Genomic DNA, 25,689 nt, shown 5'->3' on the forward strand with positions numbered 1-25,689 from the left:
TCCCGCATTTGGCTACTTCTTCATACAATTAGTCTGGAATAGAGAAATGACAATAATACAAAGCGGCATTCTCCCTTTACTCTATCTTGATTGAGAATGGAATTATGGAACAAACTCCCAAAGCTGTGGAACTAACGAGTCTATTAGAAAGTAGAATTAGCAACTTATGCACGAATTTTCAAGCAGACTCGATCGGCCGGGGGAGGAGCATTTTTAAATGCTAAATCACTGAATTAATAAAATGCCAAATGCGTTCCTCAATCACAAGCTCTAAAGGGAAAAAAATAGAATCACCAAAGCGGATGATTGACTCATTCCATACTAGAACTAATCATAGAAAATTCTTTGATAACAAAGATTCCTATTTCTCAATGATATTCTATGATGAAGACAATTGGCTGAATTCCGAAAAACCATTTTATAGAAGTTCATTGATATCCTCTTTTTATAAATCAAATCGACTTCGATTCTTGAATGAACACTAAAATCCGACCGACCGTCCACACCTCACCACAACCCGGTCAAGACCAAGGTGGAGGGTCAGCCGACCCAACAAACTAGTTGGCTAATAGATGAGAGTCAAAATAGCACCTTGCCCGCATATCGGCTAGGCGAGGGGCGAAACTAACCCCCTTCTCCCCCAGCCCTGCATTGTGTGTTTTTTCCTCCTTGCTCCAATTCCCCTCAACAAATTTACCTTAATCAATTTCTGGTTGAAAGAAGCCTAACAACGAATAATTCCTAATCTGTTTGGTACCCCACTCTTCATGCTAAACTTATATATATATATATATATATATATATATATATATATATATATATATATATATATATAGGGTAATGTTCTTGTGATATCATACCACCTCTTTCTGTGAATTCGTGAGACCCTTCATGAATGCACACAACTACTCAATGGTAGATTGTATGCATTCAGCCATTCATGTTGGGCAGGGCCGGTCCAAACATTTTACAGGCTCGGGGCGAAATTTTAAAAAAGGGCCCTATATAAAAAATTTAAATTCAAATTTAATAATACTAAAACAATTAGAATATCAAATAACAAGAAATAAGATTAGAAAATTTTCAACAATTTTTTAAATACAAAAATAATCATGACAAAAAATTTCTACGTGCTTTACTCGATGCAAAATCATCGATAATTGCATCAAGATTTATATTTTCTAACATATCTTTCTCAATACACAAAATCGCCAAACCATTCAATCTTTCTTGTGACATTGAAGATCTCAAGTAGGTTTTCAATAACTTCAATTTTGAAAAACTTCTCTCCGCTGATGCTACAGTCATGGGTATTGTCAATAATATTCGATAAGCAATAGAAACCATTGGGTAGCAATCCGCAACTTTGACAAACTCAAGAATCTCAATCGCTGACATCAATGTGTTTGGCAAAGTCATCTGTAACACTTTTAATTCAGAGAAAAGATCATCAGAATCAACATCGGACATATCATTATGAGAAAAAGTAATTGCAAAATTATTGCAACATTCTCTTAGTTTATTATTATCCAATGACTTCAATATTTTTGAATTATATAAAAATCCAAAAGTATTTTCAAATATCTTTAGTTGTTCAAATCTATTATTCAATGAAGTAATTGCCACATCCACAACAGTTAAAAAATAATTGACTCTAAAAGACTCCTCAGGTGATTGAATTTCCTCTTCATTATCATTTTCATCAAATTGCTTTTTCCTAATAATACGTCGTCTAATTGGAAATGTAGGCTCTATGTCCATATCACATGCAATATTTTTGGCAATATTCATACTAGTAGCAAACCCTTCATTTCTATATTTCTCAAAAAAATTCATTACACCTTCTAATTGGGTCATTGTAGTTTCAATGCACATAGATTTTGATTGCAACTTTTTGCTTACCATATTAATAGCAAATAAAATATCATACCAAATAACAATTCCAAGTAAAAATTCAAAACTTTGGAGTACATTAACCAAGCTATCAGCTTCACTTTTTGATTTGGCATCATCACAAATTTTAGATAATTCTAACAAAGCTAACCTTATTTGGGGAGCTTGAAATCTAATAGCTTTGACACTTTTTATTCTACTCTCCCATCGAGTATTTGATAAATATTTCATAGTCAAGTTTGGAACATTATCAAGTAAAATTTTCCACCTTTTTGTTGAACTTGAAAATAAAGCATATATACGTTGCATAGCACCAAAAAATGAAACTGCTTTAATACAAGAATGTGCCATATAACTAACAGTAAGATTAAGACTATGACAAGCACATGGCATATACAATGCTCTCGGATTTATTTCAAGTAATCGTTTTTGAACACCTTGGTGTTTTCCTTTCATATTCGAACCATTATCGTAACCTTGACCTCTAACATCATCAATTTTAAGACCTAAAGCTTTAATTGCATCTAACAATTCATTAAAAAGTCCTAAACCAGATGTATCATCCACTTTCAAAAACTCTAAAAAATATTCTTCTATTTTTATTTTATTACTAGACATATTAACACACCGTACTACAAAACTCATTTGTTCTTGATGACTCACATCAGGGGTACAATCAAGAATTATAGAAAAATATTTAGCCTCTTTAATAATATTTATGATGAAACTTTTAACACTTTGGGCCAAAATAGAAATTAACTCATTTTGAATTTTATGACCAAGATAATGATGATGAATTTCATGGTTGTTAATACGTCTAATATGATCTTGCATTATTAAATCAAATTCTGCAATCATCTCAATCAATCCCAAAAAATTACCATTATTATCACAATAAATTTTTTCATTGGATCCTCGAAAAGCCAAATTATGTTTTGCAAGACATTTTATAGCAGAAACTATGCGTAGTAAAACTTGTCTCCAACGTTCTTTTTCTTTTGAAATTTCATATTGTAAATTTTTATCAATAGTTTGATTATTATTCAATCTTATTTTTAGTTCATTCCAATTTGTCATATTAGTCATATGTTCAATACTATTCTCATGTTGTTTGAGTCTCTCACTAAGATGCTTCCAATCTCTAAATCCATCATTCGCTAAAGGACTTGTATTGTTATTAGATTTGAACAACTTACAACAAAAACAATATACTTTATCCACATGTTTTGAGTAAACTAACCATTTTCGATCACTAGTTTCTCCATTACTCAACTTCCTAGTATAATGAGCATATAAAAAATGCCTAGAGTTATTATCCAAAGGAAACACATTATTTAATTCCCTTATAGGCCCCTTTTCAACCAAAATATCTTTTGATTTATTATCAAGATTAGACCAATTTCTAGGGTCATAAATATCAAAATAAGGAGCAATTTGTTCATCAACCAATATATTTTCAACACTATACTCATTTGATAAATTATCATGTTCACCTAAAGGACTATTATTTGTTACATTATCTTGTCCATTCAAATTACCAATATCCTCATCAATATGATCTTGATTCCTCAAATTTTCATTAGATGGTTCAAGATTATCTACGTTTGGTCTCTCTAAATTTTCATTAGATGATCCTACTATTTTAATAAATTTATTCATAGCTCCTCTTTGTGAGTCTATTAACTGCTCAATTTTTTTTCTTTTTTTTCTCTTTTCACTTCCAGATAAATGTTTATTAGGCAACATTATATATATATATATATATATATATATATATATATATATATATATATATATATATATATATATATATATATATATATATATATATAAGGAACAAAAGCACCTGGCACTTGGAATACTGAAATAGCCAATCAACAATCTTTATTTCTACCAACGGGTAAACATGTATCTTCAATCCCTACATAAATAAATGAATAAACACATTACACAACTTACAAAATAAAATAAAATAAAATAAAAACAATCTTCATATAATAAACCTAATAAACTTACAATTTCATTATACATAGGAATCCTAAGAAATAGAATTAAAAGACAAATAAAATTCATAATTCCCAACTCTTAAACAACAAATCAATAATTCCTAATTTCAAAATGTAATAAGCAATTTATTCTGCAATTTTTCCTAATTTCCAATAATCTGCAAATCTGCAATTTTGTAATATGTAAATCTTTAATATTCAATTCATTATGCAAAATTCCTAATATGCAAATCTGCAATTCCTAATATTCAATTCAATATGCAATTTATTAAATCTGTAATATGCAATAATTCATACTTTCAAATCTGTAACCTAATATGCAAATCTGCAAAAAATTCATTTACCAAATCTGTAATATGCAATTCATTAAATCTGTAATATGCAATACTTTCAAAATGTAATATGCAATTAATTCCTAAATCATAACAATTAACTAAATCTGCAATAATTCCTAAATCTACAATAATCCCTAAATCCTAACAATTAACAGTTAACAAAACTTAAATTCAGATTACATTAATAACTAACAATTAGCAATGCCTAATCTGCAATTTTAAACCTAATCTATAATTCATTTTGTTTTTAGAATGTAATATGCAATTCCTAAATCCTAAATTTCCAAATCATAAAATACCTTTGCAATTGCAGATTACTGAGATTAGGCCGGCGAAGGCCGAAGGTTAGGGCGCGAGACAGAGGAGTAGAGGACGGTGACTTGGAGAATGGCGAAGAAGAGGCAGGGCGGTGAACTGAAGAGCGGTGAAGGCAAGGTAGAAGACTGTTATTTGACTTCTGAACTTTTAATAACTTCATTCTTACCGTTGAGAAGAATTGAAGGGTTACAATGGATTGTGTTGTAGGTGCAACCGGCCAGGCAGAGAGAGGCGTCTCTTCTTCGTAATCCCGTCTTTCCGTCTTCCGCTCTTCTGCTCTCTGTTATTAGATTTTTTTTAATACATATTAACTATTAAGTACAAGTATTATAATATATATAATATATTACTATATTTTCTATGGGCCCCCTATAGACTTGGGCCCTGGGCAGGTGCCCAGGCTGCCCATGTGCCTGGGCCGGCCCTGATGTTGGGCAATTAAAAATATTTACGAGTGAGGGAAAGAAATCATATGTTTGGACAAGAGACTTTAATGATAAAATTACATATTAGCCTTCTTTGAAAAAATTATAAATGGATGACTAATTGTGACAAACAAATTAAAATCATGGATATAATGAGACAAAATTAAAAGAGGAAGATTAGGTGACAATGTCACAATAATCAATAACTAAAATTAAATTTTATTTATTTATTAAAATGTCAAAGTACATATGAAGTCCATGTGCTATAGGGTGGCAATGTAACAATAATCAATTACTAAAATTAAGGTTTTTTTTTATTTTTTTATTTTTTTATATTTAAAATGTCCATGTGCTATAAGGTTTTGTTCAATTTAGTTCATATACTTTTGTTTTGAGCACCATAATCTCTTTACTCTAAAAGTTTATACAATTTAAAGACAATAATTGTCAATATTAATATAACCGTTAACTTTGCTAACATGGCATTAACTCATCATTACCACATCAGCATAATATGATGTTGGCATGTCTAATTCATATATTATTTTATCAATATTTAAAGATAAAAATGAGTATGGAATTCATCACGAAAACTCTCTCTGAAAGGGAAGAGGTGGAGGTCCCAATCGCGCAGCAACTCAACCAGAACACATAGTTGTTCGTGGTTCCAATCAGGGGCGGGATATTGCCACGACGGTGGTTCACCATGGAATTATGACCACGAACCATCCTATGGCAGTCGATTTAGTGAATATGTTTAAAGAAGTTCCTCCTGACATCCCTCACATTGGCACCAAGGCGGCTGATCCTCCGGATATATCAATGGTTAATGTGGTTAATGATGATGGCAGTCATGGCCTTGAGGCGTCTTTCCTTTTGTGCTCTTAATGGGCCCTTTTCATTTTATTTATTGTTTCTAATGATCTCTCTTGTTTGGAATTGTCAGGGTGCGGCCTCGGCCTCCTTTAGGCGCACCCTAAAACAGTTTTCTCGTGATTTTGCACCTTCAATCATTTGCTTGTTGGAACTTGTTCAAATCTCTATATTTCATACTATTGAGTCAAGAGGATACATGTATTTATACTAGGCTATGCACACTAACTATGGTAAGAATCAATAATATCCTTAAGATATTATACACAATATCCCTAAGATATTATACACACAATCACTGAGATCATATCAAATATACTTCTACCATATAATGTTTAACACTCCCCCTCAAGTTGGAGCATAGATATTGATAATGCCGAACTTGTTACATAAGTAATCTATTCGAGGCCCATTCATAGCTTTTGTATAAAGATCTCTTAACTGTTCTCCTGTCTTCACAAATCCAGTAGAAATTAAGCCTCGTTGTATCTTTTCACGAATGAAATGACAGTCAACTTCAATGTGCTTGGTTCGTTCATGGAAAACAGGATTGGCTGCAATATGGAGAGCCACTTGATTGTCACACCATAGCTTCGCAGGAATAGAAGCCTTGAGCCCTATTTCATCGAGAATGTGATATATCCACAAGATTTCACAGGTTGCTTGTGCCATTGCTCTATACTCTGACTCTGCACTCGATCGTGAGACAACATTTTGCTTCTTGCTCTTCCACGAGATCAAGTTTCCACCAAAGAAGACACAAAATCCGGTTGTAAACCTCCAATTCTCCTTAGACCCTGCATAGTCTGCATCTGCAAAGCACTCAATGTTCATATGTCCATGGTTTTGATATACAATTCCACGTCCTGGAGCCACCTTTAAAATAGTTCAGGATTTGTTCAACAGCTTTCCAATGATCAACAGTTGGAGACGCCATAAAGTGACTTACAATACTTACTAAGTAAGCAATATCAGGACGAGTTACAGTCATATAATTTAGCTTACCAACCAATCTTTTATATCTTTCTGGATCATCAAATAGCTCCCCCTTTGATGTCAACCGTGAATTAGGGATCATTGGAGTATTGCACGGCTTGGCTCCCAGTTTCCCTGTTTCTGTCAATAGATCAAGTACATATTTTCTCTGGGAGAGAAGTATACCTTTCTTACTCCGTATTACCTCAACACCTAGAAAATATTTTAATGTACCAAGATCTTTAGTCTGAAATTGACTATGAAGAAAGGTCTTAAGAGATACAATACCAGCGGTGTCACTTCCAGTGATGACAATGTCATCCACATAGACAACTAATAAAATAATGCCTTTCTCAGAGCGTTTATAGAAGACAGAATGATCAGGATTTCCTTTTATCATGCCAAACCTCTCAATCGCTTGACTGAATTTCCCAAACCATGCACGAGGGCTTTGCTTAAGGTCATACAAAGATTTGCGAAGTCGACAAACCTTACCATACTCCCCCTGAGCAACAAACCCAGGTGGTTGCTCCATTTAGACTTCTTCTTGAAGCTCACCATGTAGAAAAGCATTTTTAATGTCCAGTTGATGTAAAGGCTAATTAAATGCAGCAGCCATAGATATAAGCAATCTGACAGAGGTCAATTTTGCAACAGGAGAAAATGTGTCAGAGTAATCAATACCATAAGTTTGTGCATATCCCATAGCAACTAGACGAGCCTTCAACTGAGCTACAGATCCATCAGAGTTAACTTTCACCACGAACACCCATTTGCACCCAATGGTGTTCTTCCCTACAGGTAAATCTACCAAGTTCCACGTACCATTGAAATCCAAGGAATTCATCTCCTCAATCATAGCGTTACGCCACCCAGAATGGGACAGTGCTTGTTTGACAGTTTTAGGAATTTGTATAGAGTCAAGAGAAGCAATAAAAGAGCAGGAGATATGGGGTAAGTGGTTGTAAGAAACAAACGATGAGACTGGATAAGTACAAGTTCTTTTACCTTTGCGTAGGGCTATTGGCAAGGTAGCTGGATCAGACGACGAAGAATCCAGCTAAGGACATGAATTTGGCGTATTGTCAGGAACCGAAGTAGTGTCTGGATTGGGGTTAACCTCTTTTAGAACAGACTGGTGTTTACGAGAATATACCTGAGTGATTGGTGGTCGGGAAGGTGGAATAGAAGCGGAAGCGGTGGTAACCGTATAGATGAGAATATCATCATCACTGTCGCCATGGCTTTCTGAATTTGAAGAAGGTGAGAAGGAAACATCTTCATGGAAGGTTACATCAATAGACACTAGATATCTTCCCGTTGACGGACAATAACACTATACCCCTTTTGAACACGAGAATATCCCAAAAAGATGCACTTTAAAGATTTAGGATCTAATTTCGTGATATGGGGCCTTACATCTCTCACATAGCAAGTACATCCAAATGTTTTTGGTGGAATAGAAAATACAGATTTGTGAGGGAAAAGACACTGATAGGGTGTTGTACCATGTAAGACCGAAGATGACATACAGTTGATCAAAAAACAAGCAGTAGATTCATGTCCTTTACCAATAATCTGCTTCGTCGTAAGATCCGGGAACATGCAGTGAGTGGGAAAAAAGGTTATGAAACAATTTAGAGCATTAGTGATTTGACTAACAGAGATCAAATTAAAAGACAAGTTGGGAAGGCTCAAGATCGAGGATAATGGGAGATCAGGAGTCGGATTAGCAGTGCCAATCCCAAGCACCCTAGAGATGGATCCATCAGCTAGAGTGACATGGGAAGTTGAAGGAGAAGATTGAAAGGTAGATAGGAGGCTAGAGTTACCTGTCATATGATCCGTGGCTCCTGAATCAATAACCCATTTGGAAGCTGAAGAGGCGAGGCAAGTGTTGGGATTACCTGAGGTGGCAGCCGCTACAGTTGAGAGAGATGATGAGGATTCTTGGTACTTCAGGAACTTAGCATACTCATCTGCAGAGAATACAACTGTTTTCTCACCATGAGTATCAGAAGACACCATATTGGCAGACCGATTGCCCTGATTTCTATTCTGAAGCTTTCGGCAATCCTTCTTCATGTGTCCCGGTTTCTGACAGTAATGGCAAATGATTGGATTATACTGTTGGCCATGAGGATCCCTATTGTGATATGACGACTTCACAGGCTCCCCCTTTGACTTCTGACTGACAAGAACACTGCTCGACTGAGGGGGTTGGTAGGTCTCTGTGCGTAATACTCTAGAGAATACATCAGATAGGGATTTGAGCTCCTCACTGGACAATATCTGGGACTTGGCTGGTTTTAGTCGAGGATGAAGACCAGCCAAAAAACTCATGATGGCCATTTGTTCTCGCTGTTGCTGCTGCACCTTTATATCCGTTGTGAACGACATTTATTCATTATGAGCCTCATAAGTTTTCTTGAACTCCATAAAATAAGTCTGCAGAGGTTTGTCAAGCATGTCGGCCCTATAAAAAGCCTTACAAACATCATAGATTCGAATAATGTCGCCCTTACCCGAATACAAAAAATTAAGATAGTCTAAGAGCTCTTTGACAGTTTCACAGTGACTAACAAAACCAAATATCTCAGATTCAATTGAGTTCCGTATTTGAAGAAATAATTTAGCATCATCACGCAACCAAGTTTGCTTAGCTTTGTCATCCTCGGGTGGGGTGTCAGTCATATGGGCATCTTTGTCAATACTACGCAGATATATTTTAATGGTTCGTTTCCAATCCAAATGATTTGAGCCATTTAATTTGTGTTCTGTGATTCTTGCATTAACGGGAAGAATATCAGACACAAATATAGACTTAGGCTCAGACATTAGGCTATCCAACAGGAAGATATCTCAAACCAGACAACCAAACTTCCAGAATCAGTCCTCTAAGCCACAAGAAACACACAAACAGCCACACAACCTCACTGTCTTGCAAAGCAAAAAATAAGAGGGATATTACCGGGACCTCCAATACCAAAACCGAGCCTAGAGCAGCGATGTAGAAGACCAGGTGACCTCGGGAAAGTCGACCGGAATCGATTCCGGCGCCGGAGTGAAGCACACGCCCCAGCGCGTGGACTTCCGGCGAGGGACGAAGGCGGCGCGTGAGGGCCACTCGCCGGGAAAAATGACGTCGAACTCAGCAGTCCGGCCTATCGGCGACCGACGAGTCTGCTCCTGAGGGTGGTGACGACAAACGGCTGGCGACAATCCCGACCCAAAACTCCACCGTGCGCAGAAGCAGAAAGAGGAAGAAAAAAAAATTCTGTGTTTTTTTTTCTTTATGTGGCTCTTGATACCATGTTCAAATCTCTATATTTCATACTATTGAGTCAAGAGGATACATGTATTTATACTAGGCTATGCACACTAACTATGATAAGAATCAATAATATCCCTAAGATATTATACACAATATCACTGAGATCATATCAAATATACCTCTACCATATAATGTCTAACAGAACCAAAGGTCTCCGGCAGTCAAGCCAACAAAATTTGTTCAGGCTTCAGCTTTGATGAGTGGATTAGAGTAGAAGCTATGAGCTTTTCCAGAGGAATTTGGGTTCTGGGGAAGGGCAGCTTGAATGTTGAAATTCTTCAAACTCATCCCCAATTTATTTCTATGCAGGTAGACAATGGAATTTTAGAGCTATAGGTGTTCTCGGTGGTTTATGGGAGTCCAAACCACCACCTAAGGAAGCAACTGTTTGCAGACCTGACCAGCCAGTCTTTGAGTTCGCCAGTACCATGGCTAATAGTTGGAGATTTTAATTCAGTTTCTTGTAGGGATGAAGTGAGTAATGCTGAAATTTTTTATTCATCTAGGTACATTGATTTCAACGATTTGATCTTTCGTGAGGGGTTGGTGGATTTAGGATACTCAGGTGCAAAGTTCACATAGATGCGAGGAACCAATGCGGATACGTTCAAAGGGGCTCGTCTTGATCGTGCTCTAAATAACATTGATTGGAAACATAAATTTCCGGAGGCTTCTGTGACAACCCAAAATTTAATTTTATAAATCCGATTTTAAGAAATTCTAAAATAGCCATTTTTACTCCCTAAATTTTTTTGCAAAAGAACAGTGTTTGAATAAATTATTTCGGGTGACTTTTTAAATAAAAGTTCAACACCGAGAGTTTTAATTTCGAAATTCTAAATTTTCGGGTACTTCGCGTACCAAGTTTTAAACCGAGAAAATTATCTGAGTGAAATCGGGAGAAGTCCGAGAAGCCTAAGTCAAGTGTTTGACTAGAAAAATTTTTTGGAAAAATTATCTTTCAACCCCAAACTATTTTAAATAGCAAATCTAGCCCATGGTCCATGGAGTATGGTGGACCACAAGCCATCCAAAACAATGCCTGAAACATTCTCTGCCAAGTCCTTTTTACAACTTTGCCATCCACCAATCATAGGGAATCATCCTAGGGTTTTGCACCCTTTATAAGCCTAACTATCCATTTGTTTCCTGATCTCTTTCCTTGCATCTCCTCCCCTGAGTCCTCTGGTAGAAGAAAGAAACACCACAGTAAGTTTCCCCAAGCTCATTCTCATCCATTCATTCACTCATTTTGCTTCTAGTTTCCATCTTCTTGTTTCAATCTCTGAGGTTCTTTCCTTCTGTGTTGTTTGTGTGGTTTGTTTGAGGAGTTTACGAAGTGAAGGTGGTGGAAGTTGAATAGAGAGGGGGGATGAAGAACCCACACAAGAGAAAGAAGAGGAAAAAACAAAAGGTGCAACCCCATGGATTCTCAATCTCTTTTTGACTTTGTGAAGTCACTGTTATGTAGATAGAAATGTGTAGGAATGCTAGCATATCGTGTGTTTGAGCTATTAGATGACTTGTTGATGTTGTATGATGTGTTGTTGATGATTTAGAAGTGGAAAATTGTCTGAAAATGCTATACAGGTGAAGAAGAAGCTTCTGGTACGCAACACAGTGCGCACCAGCTAGAGTCACGGGCCTAGCCAACGGCCCACGAGGGTAGCCGCTGGCTAGAGCCGTGACGGGACGGCCCTAGGCCGTCGCCGGGCAGTCCTAGGCGGCGGGGCTCCTCTAGCCCCGCCGCAAGCTCCGTTTGGTTTTGTCTGTGCAATGGCCAGGCCCTTGTGGCTTAGCTACATATCATTTCGGACTAGGAGTCGCAGACTCTTGTGGCTCGGAATCTTGGGGCCGTCATGACGCGCGTTTGGACTTTGATTTCGTTGAATTTGGATTAGAAATGAGCATTTTATGATAGAATTTGTGAAGCAAATGTGTCACAGTAATGTTCCAGTGTTTGAAAATGAGAAGTATCATACTTGGTTTTGCCTATGTGAATTGCTTGATACTATTTGATTGTTAAATTGAGAAGCATGATCATTAATTGATTAAGTCTTGTTAGAAAAGTATGCCTAAGGTGTATGTTATGATTCATAGAGGTTATTTGTCAAATTTCAAGAATTGAAGTGTACAGAGCATGTTAGTCTTGAATGTTATCATCCCGAGAATTAATCTAAGTTGATGTAGTTGAGTTCCAAATGCATGATGAATGATTGCTAAGTGTTTGTGTAACACCCCGTGTTACGGCCTCTAAACCAATTAATTATTTAATCAATTACCCAAAAGAAAGAATTAAATTTCATTAATTAATTAGGAAGAGTCCACCATAATCCCATGGACCCTTATCCCTAAAACCAATCCCTTAGTCCTATAAGAAATAGAATTAGCAAACCCATACCATTTAGACCCTAATTGGGACTCTTAGATATATAAATAGGGACATAGGAGGCACCTAGAACTCACACCACAATAACTTTCACCACACAAGAATTCCCAAGAATTCCCATAGGAGAAATCAAGAAAGAAGAGATCTTAAAGAAAGACCATTCATAGCCAAGGAATTTAATTAAGGCTAAGAGGTAACCCATGTCTTAACAAAACCTATTTTCTTTGCTATAATCTTCTTCTTTGGCTCCTTCTATATGCTTGTGTCTTGATGAAATCTTCTATGTTAATTATGATATGATCTTGATGATTTTATGTGTGATCTTGATAATCTTGATGATGATAAGAGGATCTTGATGATGGTGTGATATTCTTGATAAATCTTGTTGTTTCTTGATATTAAAGATGAACTATGATCTTAATGATTTAAATATGATTAGAGCCCTAGGTTGAATCGTGAATTTTGTATTGGGTTATTCTTGGTATATTTGGGTGGGAATTCACATGTTCAGGTGTTGATTATGTTTAGAAGTCATGATAGGTGTGTTCTATGTAATTCTTGCTTTTGATCCATTAATTGTCTACGTGGTGTCATCAATTGCGTTTAAAAGTGTCTAAGCATGGTTTCGGGTTCCACGGAGGATCCCGCGACGTATATTTTGGAAAAGAGTCAGTGGGGGGTAGGTGGGGGTAGGGAAACCCGCCACCTACCTGCTGCCCAATTTAACGCCGCCGGCAGCGGGCAGACGACTGCCCGCTGGGCACCCGCTGCCCGGAGGACTATCGCCGGCGGGTGGCCCTCCACCCGCCGGCCACCCGCTGGAATGTTGCCCACTTTGGGACTTCGACTTCCCCGTTTGTTGTTCCCCAACCCCCGTGGTGTCCCAACAGACTCCGTTTGTCGTGCATGAGTCTAGTCGACGTTTCAGGTACCGTTTGTAGGATAAAAGAGTCTCGTATATTGCATGCTAGTTGAATCGGTAACCCGTTGGCCTAGGAGGAAGATGTATGAACCCCTTAGGACTATTCTTAGTATGTGGATAATCACGCATAAGTTTATTTATACTCTTTCCCCATTCCCAATGTGCTACTATGTGTTTACTATGTGTTATGTGAGCATGATACCCCAATTTGGTTGCGATCAAATTGGTTATACATGAGCTGTGGTTCGTTATCTTGGCTGCGGTCAAACTGGTTACTCATGAGCTGCGGTTCATTCTCCTGGCTGCGGTCAGTGACTCACTTCTAGGGCTGCGGTCCACATGTGCCTCGTGTGCTATGGTCCACCGACTGGACGCGCCAGGCGGTGTGTAGGGCCACTAGCCCGAGGAAGGCCATAGTCCACCGAATGAGTTGTCAGGCGGTGTGTAGGGCTATGGTCGGCTGCGATCCACCGAGTGTATGTGCCAGCGGTGTGTAGGGTCGTAGTCCCCAAAGATCATTACCCACCGAATGAGTCCCTCAGGCGGTGTGTAGGGCTTTGATCAGCTACGACCCACCGACTGAGCTCGTCAAGCGGTGTGTAGGGTCGCAGTCCCCAAAAGAGGATCATAGTCCACCGACTGAGCGCGTCAGCGGTGTGTAGGGCTGTGATCCGCTGTTGAAACTATTGACGGTCTATACAATTGGCTGCGGTCAATTCCTTCATGCTGCGGTATGAGGTAGGGTGCTGTGAGGCTGTGTTAATGCTATATGCACTAACCCTCATGTTTGGGGCATGCGATTGGTCCCGTGGCGCCACCAAAGTGTGCTTGTGTGACAAGGATGTTGATTGAATGATGATGTGAATGATTTGAAAGTGAACTGTGACCTTAGATACATGATTTTATGACATTGTCTCTATATAATTTATTATCATTGTTTAATGTGTTTATCCCTGCCTGTCGAGTCTATTCCTAGTTTTAAAAGCTAGAGTCTCCTAAGTATATATCTTCCTGCTTCAAAATGGTTTTCCTATATATATATATATATATATATATATATATATATATATATATATATTGTATTTCAACGCATTGGAGTGGGTTACCAGCATCATTCGCTGGACAAATATATTTGGCTTTCAAGCACAGATGATTAGCTTCAGGAGCGCGCTAGAAGAACTTGGATTAGATAGATAGCTTTTCCTTTCGGCCTGCGTGCCATGATGATGTATTGAGGATATTTAGTTAGTTTAGCCTGTGCATCTGAGTTCTCCAGCTCAGATGTGGCATAGCACCCCGCACACTTATGTTTAGTAATGCTATATTTGGGATTTAATGAGAAATTACCTTTATTATATAAGTTTTAAAAGTTTCGAAAATCTGGGGTGTTACAGTTTGATGAGGGTATTTGTCAGATTATGAATTTCAAGCATGATTATGTGCCTTTCGAGAATTCACAGTAATACATAATTGAAGTATGTTGTACAGTAAATTGCATTTCAAGCATATCATGTTTTAAAAGTGCATAAGTGGCCAACGTGAGCCTAAGTATTATTTTCCAAAACTCATAAGCATGTGGAAAGTCATTATCTTGTTGCATTGAGAATTTGTTGAGAAGTTACGTGCATAAGTTTGCATAAGTAGAGGAGTTGTGTAACACCCCAGATTTTCGAGATATTTAAAACTTATAAAATAAAAGTGAAATCTCATTAAATCCCAAACAGCGTACGAGTGTACGGGGTGCTATGCCACACCTGAGCTAGAGAACTCAGGTGCACAGGCTAACTAACTAATGTCTCAATGATATGAATGCATAAACATGGCACGCAGGCCGAAAGGGAAACTAACTACTTCTATGTTCCAAGCTCTAGCGCACTCCAGTGACTTAATCTTCTGTGCCTGAAAGCCAAATATATCTGTTCAGCGAGAGATGCGGGTAACCCACTCCAACGCGTTGAAATACAATACGTATAGAGATATATATAGATATACGAAAACCATTTTAAAGCATGAAGATATATCCTATGAGACTCTAGCTTTTAAAACCGGGGGCGACAGATAAGGCTAGACACAAGCAACAGTTATAACAGGCGTATACAATCCACAACAGGCAAGACAGATAAAGCTGAGCATAATTAATAATCATAACCCAACATAAACAATCCCCAGCATAAATCCCTTAGTCACATCCCCCAATATACTCATAAACACAACTCCTCCATATCTCATCACATAGCACACTTTGTTGGCGCCACAGGACCAATCGCATGCCCATACATGAGGGTCAGCGCATATAGCTCTGACACGGTCCCGCAGCACCCTGCCCCGTCTCACATTACGGAGGAGCCGATCGCAACCGACTGATGGACCTTTGTCCTACATAATATTTATATACCTGACCGGTCTTTACCAGCCTGGTTAACAGTTGGGATGGTTCTCAGCCCATTCAACTGCCCGTATAGTGGACCTTTGTCCTATATAATATTTATATACCTGACCGGTCTCTACCAGCCTGGTTAACAGCCGGTATGGTTCTCAACCCATCCGACTGCCCGTATAGTGGAACTTAGTCCTATATAATATTTATATACCTGACTGGTCTCTACCAGCCTGGTTAACAGCCGGTATGGTTCTCAGCCCACCCGACTGCCCGTATAGCCCGATTGATCTTAACCAACTCGGGGTTACATGCACACATAACACATAACAAGTACATGCAACCCACATTAACACATTGGGAAGGGGGAGAAAACGTATAACAAAACCTATGCGTGATCCATCACATACTAAGAATAGTCCTAAGGGGTTCATACTTCTTCCACCTAGGTCAACGGGACACCAATTCAACTAGCATGCAATATAATAGACTCATAAACCTACGAACGGTACCCGAAATATCAAACTAGACATAGGCACGATAAACGGAGTCCGTTGGGACACCACGGGGGACGGGGAAACATCAAACGTGGAAGCCGGGAACCCAAGATGGGGAAAATTCCAGCGGGTAGCCGGTGGGTGGGGGGCCACCCGCCGGCTACCCGCCGGATTCACTATACCGGGCAGCGGGTCACCGGCGGGCAGCTACCCGCCCGCCGGCTGCCCGCTGCCGGGATCACCATTCCAGCCGTGGGTAGGTGGCGGGTCCCCTACCCCCCACTGACTCTTATCACACAACTTCGCCCCGGGAACCATTGTGGAACCCGAAACCATGCTTAGACACTTTACAACGCAATCAACGACAACACGTAGACAATTAACGGATCAAATACGAGAAACGAACGGCACATAACCTATCATGTTTTTCTAAACATAATTAACACCCAAACATGCGATTACCCCACCCGATAATCCAAGAATAATATCATACGATACAACCTAGGGTTCTAATCACTTTTATATCAACAAGAATACGATTCGCCTTCTAATTGCAAGATTTGGTAAGAATAACACATAAGCATCAAGGGCATCACACAATTATCAAGAACAACACATAATCATCAAGAACTCCATATAATCATCAAGAACATCATAATTATCAAGAATCTCCCTATATCAAGATTATCAAGATCCCCCATGGGATCATCACATCAATCATCAATCATAATCATCACAAGTCATTAATACACAATAATATGGGGAAATCCTACGGGGGAAATCATAACTACGAAAATAGGTTTTGTTGAGACATGGGTTACCTCTTAGCCTTAATTAATTCCTTGGCTATGAAGGGTCTTTCTTTAAGCCTTCTTCTTTCTTGATTTCTCCTAAGGGGATTCTTGGAACTTCTTGTGTGGTGAGAGATTATGGTGGTGAAAGATCTAGGTGCCTCCTATATCCCTATTTATATATTTAAGACTTCTAATTAGGGTCTGAATGGTATGGGTTTACTAATTCTATTCCTTATAGAACTAAGGGCTTATTTTAGGGATAAGGGTCCATGGTCCATAGTGGACCATATTAATTAATTAAAGGGAATCCTACTCGTAGTCTGAATAGTAAAAGGCCTACTTCCTTTATTCCTAATAGATAACTAGGTCTAGGATTCCTAATTAGAATCTGAATAGTAAAGGGTTTACTTTCTTTATTCCTAATAGGCTTAGGAATCTAATTTAGGCAAGGGTCCACGGTTCATGGTGGACCTTTATTAATTAATTAAAGGAAACCTAACCGAATTAAATCATATTTAATTATTATTAACGGGATTAATTAAATAATTAATCCGGGATTGAAGGCCGTAACACGGGGTGTTACAAGTTGCATGAGATATATATGATATCTATATAAGTGAGGTTCTGGAGGACTCGTTGGGACTATGTCCTTTCGGAGAGAAAAAAAAACAGACATTGCGATCCGACAGATTTATCATGTAACGTGGTGTATTCCCACGTTACGAGGTTGGAGACTGCCCGCCAGGCTTGGAATCCTGGTTAGGGGGTGTGCACACTAAAAGTACGATACCTGATTCCACATAGAAAGCAAGCCAGAAAGAAAGATTAAGAACCAAGAGAGTGGTTTTGTGGGCGAGTTGAGTATTAAGCCGACTAGATTTCCGAGCATTTTTAGGTCCATTCACGAGTGTGAAGGTCCTACCTCCTCACAAGTTAGAGGTTCCGTAGTTACGGATGTGGCAGATGCACAAGCTTGCACCGTACGCTAGGGCTTCGCTGCGGCGGAGTACCTGCCTCGCACAAGAAGAGAAACGAGAAGCATGACAAAGTTTGAGCAAGAAAGAGATCGAGTCAAGAGACTCAAGAGAAAGAAAGCGAGTCATTGTGACTCTAAGAAACCTACACAAGAAAAAGTATTCTTTTTACAAAAGAGTGTATGTGTATATCTATCCATACCTAATCTAAAGCTTCATGTTCATTAGATTGCATAACGAGTATATGATTGCACGAGATTGCATAATGAGTATATGATTGCACTAGATTGCATGTTGACGTATGATTGCACGAGTTTGCATGATATGTATAAGATAGACTATATGGTGGATATTTGATTGCCCTTGATTGCATGACGAGAACTTGATAGCATGAGATTGTTTGTGAAGTTTATGTGTTAGCATGAGATTGTTATTGAGTTGTTATACAGGGTTGAGAGCATGTTGTTAGGTTTGATATCGTTGAAGTATGCCTATTTGATATTTTAGGTTGTGAGCATATAGAAAGCTTTGTGGTTTAACTTAAGGTTTTGCCTAAGTGATTGAGATTGCTTAATTTGGGAATGTGAACAAATATTTTTCCAAAGTATATACTGTAGTATTTTACAGGGTTGAGTGGAGTTATACTTAGCTTCGTGCTAACGGGTGTTTTCTATTTGTCTATTTGCAAACCCCCTTTCAGGTGGGCCCAACTCTTGAGAGTGCTCGAGTTAGACTAGTGTAGTTAGTTGCTATTAGTCTAAACTCTTTTGATCTATTATTGATGTTTTTGAGATTATAGATGTAGACACTTGTTGTTTTGTTGGTGATAGACACCGGGGTATTTTTTCCCCCAAGTTTACTTTAATGTAGTAAGTTCTGGATAGTTAGTACCTTTTTAGCCTATGCAGTCACCGGGTACGGTGATTGTGGCAGTGACATCCCTTTGTTTTCATGCTTAGTAAGTTAATGTGATTGATTAGTTGCGTTATTTAAGTTAAGCGTTTAATTATAAGGTTTTAGAAAATTGGGGTGTTACAGCTTCGATCGATCACCTTCCCATGGTGGGGTCTAATCATTCTCCCTTACTCATAAAGACGAGCTCAGTTCTCCAGGCTTCAAAGAGTAGGAACTTCCGGTTCAACATGGCTTGGTCCACTCACTCGGGCTATCAGGATTTGGTCCATCAGACCTAGAACAACGCACTCGATCTCAATACAAATAAGAACATAATGGCGAAAGCATTTACTGAATGGAACAGATGTGTTTTTGGTAATGTGTTTCAAAGGAAAAAGCATTTGTTGGCTCGGATTGGTGGGGTGCAGTGCAGTCTTGCAATCAACTTGCAGCCAGAATTAATCAAATCAGAAAAGAAGCTTAGACTAGAGCTAGATGAAACTCTTTTCCATGAGGAGCTTATCTGGTTCCAGAGGTCGAGAGAGGACTGGATTGCTTCCGGGGATCAGAATACCCGCTTCTTTCATGCAGCCACCTCGGTGAAGAATGGAAAATCCAAGATTAATGCGCTTAAAGATGAGGATGGGAACTTGATTCTGGATGAAGTGTTGATTAAAGAGCATGTCCGTGGTTACTTCATGGAGTTATTCTCGGAGGAAACTCATACTGATCATCAAAGTATTCTAGAGGGGCGTTTTCCTAGCTTGTCCCAATCTGATTAGTAGGAAATTAATGCTCCCTTTTGCTCAGATGAGATTAAACAGGCGTTGTTTGATATGGCACCTTGTAAGGCATCGGGGCCGGATGGTTTCAGTGTCGGCTTCTACCAGAAATATTGGAATGTAGTAGGCAACACTTTGGTTAAATATGCTGTGGACTTCTTCGAGAATGGTATGCTTCAAACGGGTTTCAATGATACACTAATCTCTCTTATCCCAAAGGTACTGTGATTGTGGCTGAGATTTGGCTGATTGTGGCTGATTAATGACTGTGATTGTGCTGAGATTTGGCAGAATTATGGCTGATCATATTTGTCATAATTTGTATAATTAGGTGTATATATTCTTACCTAATGTATAATAACAATATTTAGCGTAATAAGTGTAGATATATTCTTGTCTAGAATAGATGTACAGCAATCACTATTTATTGGAGAGATTATCAAGAAGGGGACATTCAGTCTTTTTCTCAAAGTTTGTCATGGTATCACAGCTAGTTTTTTTTTTTTTTTTCTTTTAATTCATAGCTAAATCTTCGAATTTCTGTGTTTTTTTTCTGTGTTGTTGTCTTCCAGAGGGTTCTGTTTTTTTTTTTTTTTTTTTTTTTTGGGTTGATTATTTTTTGATTAACAATTTTGGTCTTGGGATTATCCTTTTTTTTTTTGGAAGAATGTCTGCAGAGAATTTTCTTGGAAGGATGCCTACAGAGACTTTGGCTATCAGATTTACAGGAAAGAACTATGCATCATGGGAATTTTAGTTTAGAATGTTTCTAAAAGGGAAGGAGCTTTGGTGTCACATTGACGAATCTGATTCGGCTCCTGAAGAAGGTCAAGAACGTGATCAATGGGAGGCAAAAGATGCTCGGATCATCTCTTGGATTTTAGGTTCTATTGAAGCTCATATGGTGAACAATTTACATTCCTTTAGTACAGCTAAGGAGATGTGGGATTATTTGCAGCGCATCTATAATCAAGGTAACACTGCAAGACGATTTCAACTCGAACTTGAGATAAGTAACTTCAGTCAAGGTAATCTCTCTATTGAGCAGTATTATTCTGGATTTATTAATCTATGGAGCGAATATTCTAGTATTATTTACTCAAAGGTACCTAAAGAGGCCTTAGCCAGCGTTCAGGAGGTTCATAAAGATAGTCAACGTGCTCAGTTTTTGATGAAACTGATGCCAGAATTTGAAGTTGCTCGGGGTAGATTGCTGAATAGATCTCCTGTCCCTTCCTTGGATATATGGCTTTGTGAATTATTGCATGAAGAACAAAGAATGGCTACACAAGCTGTTCTAGGTTCGTCCAAGGAGACTTCTGAGGTTGTTAATGTTGCTTATGCGGCTCAAGGGAAGGACCGAGGGAAGGGACAAATGCAATGCTATAGTTGCAAGGAGTTTGGGCATATTGCCTGCAATTGTGGTAAGAAATTCTGCAATTATTGTAAACAGAATGGACACATTATCAAGCAATGTCCTACACACCCAGAAAACCGACGAGGCCAGGCTTTTCGGGCTGCTATCTTAGACCCTACAAATATCAGTTCTCCATCCACGATTGCTGGCACAAGTCCGTCTTTTGCTACTCCAGAAATGGTCCAGCAGATGATCATCACAACATTCTCTACTCTTGGACTTCATGGTCAAGGTAAGATTGTTTTTTCTCCTTGGTTTGTTGATTCTGGGGCATCAAATCATATGACTGGATCACCTTATTGGCTGCATAATCTTCAAAAGTATACTGGTAAACAACAAATTCAGATTGCAAATGGAAGTAATCTTCCAATTGCCGCCATTGGTGATATTGGACCTTCCTTTCGTCATGTATTTGTCTCTCCGGGATTGTCTACTAGTTTAATCTCCGTTGGGCAGTTGGTGGATAATAACTGTAATGTAAATTTCTCTCGTCATAGTTGTCTTGTGCAGGATCAGGGGTCGGGGAAGGTGATCGCGAGGGGGCCTAAAGTTGGCAGATTATTTCCATTGCAATTTATACCTAGAACTTTGTCTTTGTCGTCTATTTTTTATTGAAAATAAGGCTGATATTTGGCACAAACGGTTGGGCCATCCAAATAATGTGATATTATCTCATTTGATGAAACATGGTTATATTGGCAACAAAAATCAGTGCTCTTCTAGTAGTCTTGATTGCTCTGTTTGTAAACTAGGAAAAAGTAAAGTGTTACCTTTTCCTACATATGGGACTCATGCTAATACTTGTTTTGAAATTATACATAGTGATGTTTGGGGTATTACTCTTATCACTTCTCATGCGCAGTATAAATATTTTGTGACATTCATTGATGACTATAGTCGTTTTACATGGATATATTTTCTGCGTACCAAAGCTGAAGTTTTCACTGTTTTCAAAAGTTTCCTAGCTTATATTGAGACTCAATTTTCCACCCTCATCAAGGTTCTACGGTCTGATAATGGAGGTGAGTATATGTCACATGATTTTCAAGCTTTCTTACAGCAAAAAAACATTATATCCCAACGATCTTGCCCTAATACCCCTCAACAGAATGGGTTGGCTGAACGGATAAACTGTCACCTGCTGGATATGGTTCGCACTTTACTCTTAGAGGCCTCAGTTCCACCTAGATTTTGGGTGGAAGCTTTGTCAACGGCAGTTTATCTAATTAATCGGCTACCTTCTCAACAATTGAATTTTGATTCTCCTTACTTTCGTATCTTTGGTATGCAGCCTGATTATCATATGTTACACACTTTTGGATGTGTTTGCTTTGTCCACTTGCCTTCACGTGAACGTCACAAGCTTTCAGCTCAGTCAGTAAGGTGTGTATTTATGGGATATAGCACTACACACAAAGGTTTTTTGTGTTATGATGCTACCACTAATAGACTGCGTGTTTCTAGAAATGTGGTTTTCTTTGAACATGAGTACTATTTTCATCATTAGCAAGATCTCTCTTCACATGGTGTTCTTCTTCCTAGCTTTGATGATATATCTCCTTCCGTTGAGCGTTTTAAACCTGGTTTTGTGTATCAGCGACGACAAACCCCTTCCTTGCAAATACTTCCCACCCATGATCCAGTACCCCCCCCCCCCATTGGCTCTTCGCAGATCTACTCGTAATTGTCATCCTCTTGATAGGTATGGTTTTTCTGCTATTGTAGCTGATATTACAGTACATACCTCTTATTCTCAGGCCACTAAACATGTATGTTGGGAGAAAGCTATGCACGAAGAACTTCAAGCTCTTCAGGAGACTCATACTTGGGATATTGTTCCATGTCCTACTGGTGTTAAACCCATTGGTTGTAAATGGATATATTCCGTTAAGCTGAGACCTGATGGGTCACTTGACAGATACAAGGCAAGGTTGGAGGCACTTGGAAATCGACAAAAATATGGAATTGATTATGAGGAGACATTCGCACCGATGGCAAAAAATGACGACAGTGCGACTCATTCTAGCCATTGCTGCTTCCAAGGGCTGGTCATTACGGCAGATGGATGTTAAGAATGCCTTTTTACATGGGGATCTTAAGGAAGAAATTTATATGACTCCTCCGCCAGGGTTATTTTCTACACCCTTTTCTGATGTTTGTAAGCTCAAAAAGTCACTCTATGGTTTAAAACAGGCTCCGCGTGCTTGGTTTGATAAGTTTCGATCCACACTTATTAGCTTTGCCTTTGTCCAAAGTCAATATGATTCTTCTTTGTTTCTCTGCAAGACTCCTAACGGCATTGTTTTGCTCCTAGTATATGTTGATGATATCATTATTACAGGGACTGATTCTGAATTGATTTCTAAGCTTCAATAGCGCCTTCAAAATTCTTTTCATATGAAGGACCTAGGTCCTTTACGCTATTTTTTAGGCCTGGAAGTAAACTCTACGGCGGTTGGTTTATTTTTACATCAACATAAATACATTCAAGACATAATTGCATTGGCTAGTCTTCACTATGGTCGATCAGTTGATACTCCTTTAGAAGTGAATGTTAAATATCATCGCGATGACGGTGATTTTTTACCTGATCGTTCCTTGAATCGCCGTTTGGTGGGTAGCTTGAATTATCTAACTATTACTCGGCCTGACATTTCTTTTGCTGTCCAGCAAGTTAGTCAATTTTTGCAGGCCCCTCGGCACCTTCACTTGGTTGCTGTTCGTTGCATTATTCGCTATTTGCAAGGCACTTCTACTCTGGGTCTTTTCTTTCCTGTGGATTCTCCTATGCACTTGGTTGCATATAGTGATGCTGACTGGGCTGGTTGTTCAGATACTCGACGTTCTGTTACTGGTTGGTGCATGTTTATTGGTAATTCTCTTATATCTTGGAAAAGCAAGAAGCAAGATCGAGTGTCGAAATCCTCCACTGAGTCTAAGTATCGTGCTATGTCATCTGCATGTTCTGAGATTGTTTGGCTTCGGGGACTACTGGGCGATATTGGGTTTCCTCAAATGGGACCTACTCCACTTCATGCAGATAATACTAGTGCTATCCAAATTACAGCTAATCCAGTTTTTCACGAGCGCACCAAGCACATAGAGATGGATTGTCACTCTATTCGTGAGGCATATGATGTGCATGTCATTTCGTTACCTCACATCACCACTGATCAACAAACTGCTGATGTATTTACTAAAGCCCTCTCACGGCAACGTCATCATTTTCTAGTTACCAAATTGATGTTTTCTGATCATTCAGCATCAATTTGAGGGGGGATATCAAAGGCTGATTGATGACTGTAATTATGGCTGAGATTTGGCTGATTGTGGCTGATCGATGACTGTGATTGTGGCTGAGATTTGGCAGAATTATGGCTGATCATATTTTTCATAATTTGTATAATTAGGTGTATATATTCTTACCTAATGTAGAATAACAATAATTAGCGTAATAAGTGTAGATATATTCTTGTCTAGAATAGATGTACAACAATCACTATTTATTGGAGAGATTATCAAGAAGGGGACATTCAGTCTTTTTCTCAAAGTTTGTCAAAAGGTCCCCAGCAGAATGATAATAGACAATATATTAGTGTACCAAGAGTTGTTGAACTCTATGAAATATAAGAAAGGCGCAGTGGGACGGATGGTAATGAAGATTGATTTGGAAAAAGCCTATGATAGGCTTGCTTGGTCATTTATTGATAATACCCTTCGAGACTGCGGGTTCAACGAAGCATGGAGAAGGAACATCAATGAATGCGTCTCTACGCCCAGACTTTCGATTCTTTGGAACAGGCAGCAATTGGAGTGGTTCAATGCAAAACGTGGGACTAGACAGGGAGACCCTATTTCCCCATTACTCTTTGTTTTATGTATCAAGAGATTAAGCCATTTAATTGAAGATTCTATAAGTTGTGGTTGGTGGAAAAGTATAAAAGTAACAAAACGAGGTCCTCATATTTCTCAGCTTTTTTTTGCAGATGATCTCGTCCTGTTTGGCGAAGCCTATGTTGAGCAAGCTTTTGAGATGAAGCGCTAGCTAGACATATTTTGCGCAGCATCAGGGCAAAAAGTTAGTTTCAACAAATCTTCAGTGTTCTTTTCTAAGAATACTAGCCCATCTTTGAAGCATAGAATTGCAGAAACGGTTGGCATACCATGCGTGGATGACTTGGGGAAGTATCTAGGAATTCCCTCTATTCATGGGAGGCTAAAGCGAGACTCCTTAGATGGCATTGCTAATAGGATCAAATCAAAACTTGCAAGATGGAAATCAAAGTTTCTCTCGCTTGCTGGCAGACAGATATTGGTCCAGTCAGTTTTATCATCAATTCCTTACTACACCATGCAGACTACCCTACTCCCTGCTGGTGTAATTTCATCCATCGGAAAGCTAATTCGCAGCTTCTTATGGGGGAGCAAAGAAGGGGAGAGGAAGTGTTATTTGGTGAAGTGAGAAACTGTGACAAAGAGTAAAG

At 38.7% G+C, this 25,689-nt stretch overlaps 1 long non-coding RNA gene across 1 annotated transcript; it reads right to left on the reverse strand.

The window, feature by feature from the left end:
• Positions 1–1,784: 1,784 nt before the first annotated feature.
• LOC109163320 lies at positions 1,785–15,248 on the reverse strand. Its single transcript, XR_002051252.1, has 3 exons — positions 15,239–15,248; positions 3,167–3,169; positions 1,785–1,960 (listed from the first exon to the last, which is right to left on the reverse strand). It is a non-coding gene; the product is annotated as an uncharacterized LOC109163320 (long non-coding RNA).
• Positions 15,249–25,689: the final 10,441 nt, after the last annotated feature.

This window comes from Ipomoea nil, unplaced genomic scaffold (assembly GCF_001879475.1).
Source record: "Ipomoea nil cultivar Tokyo-kokei standard unplaced genomic scaffold, Asagao_1.1 scaffold3017, whole genome shotgun sequence".
NCBI lineage: Eukaryota > Viridiplantae > Streptophyta > Magnoliopsida > Solanales > Convolvulaceae > Ipomoea > Ipomoea nil.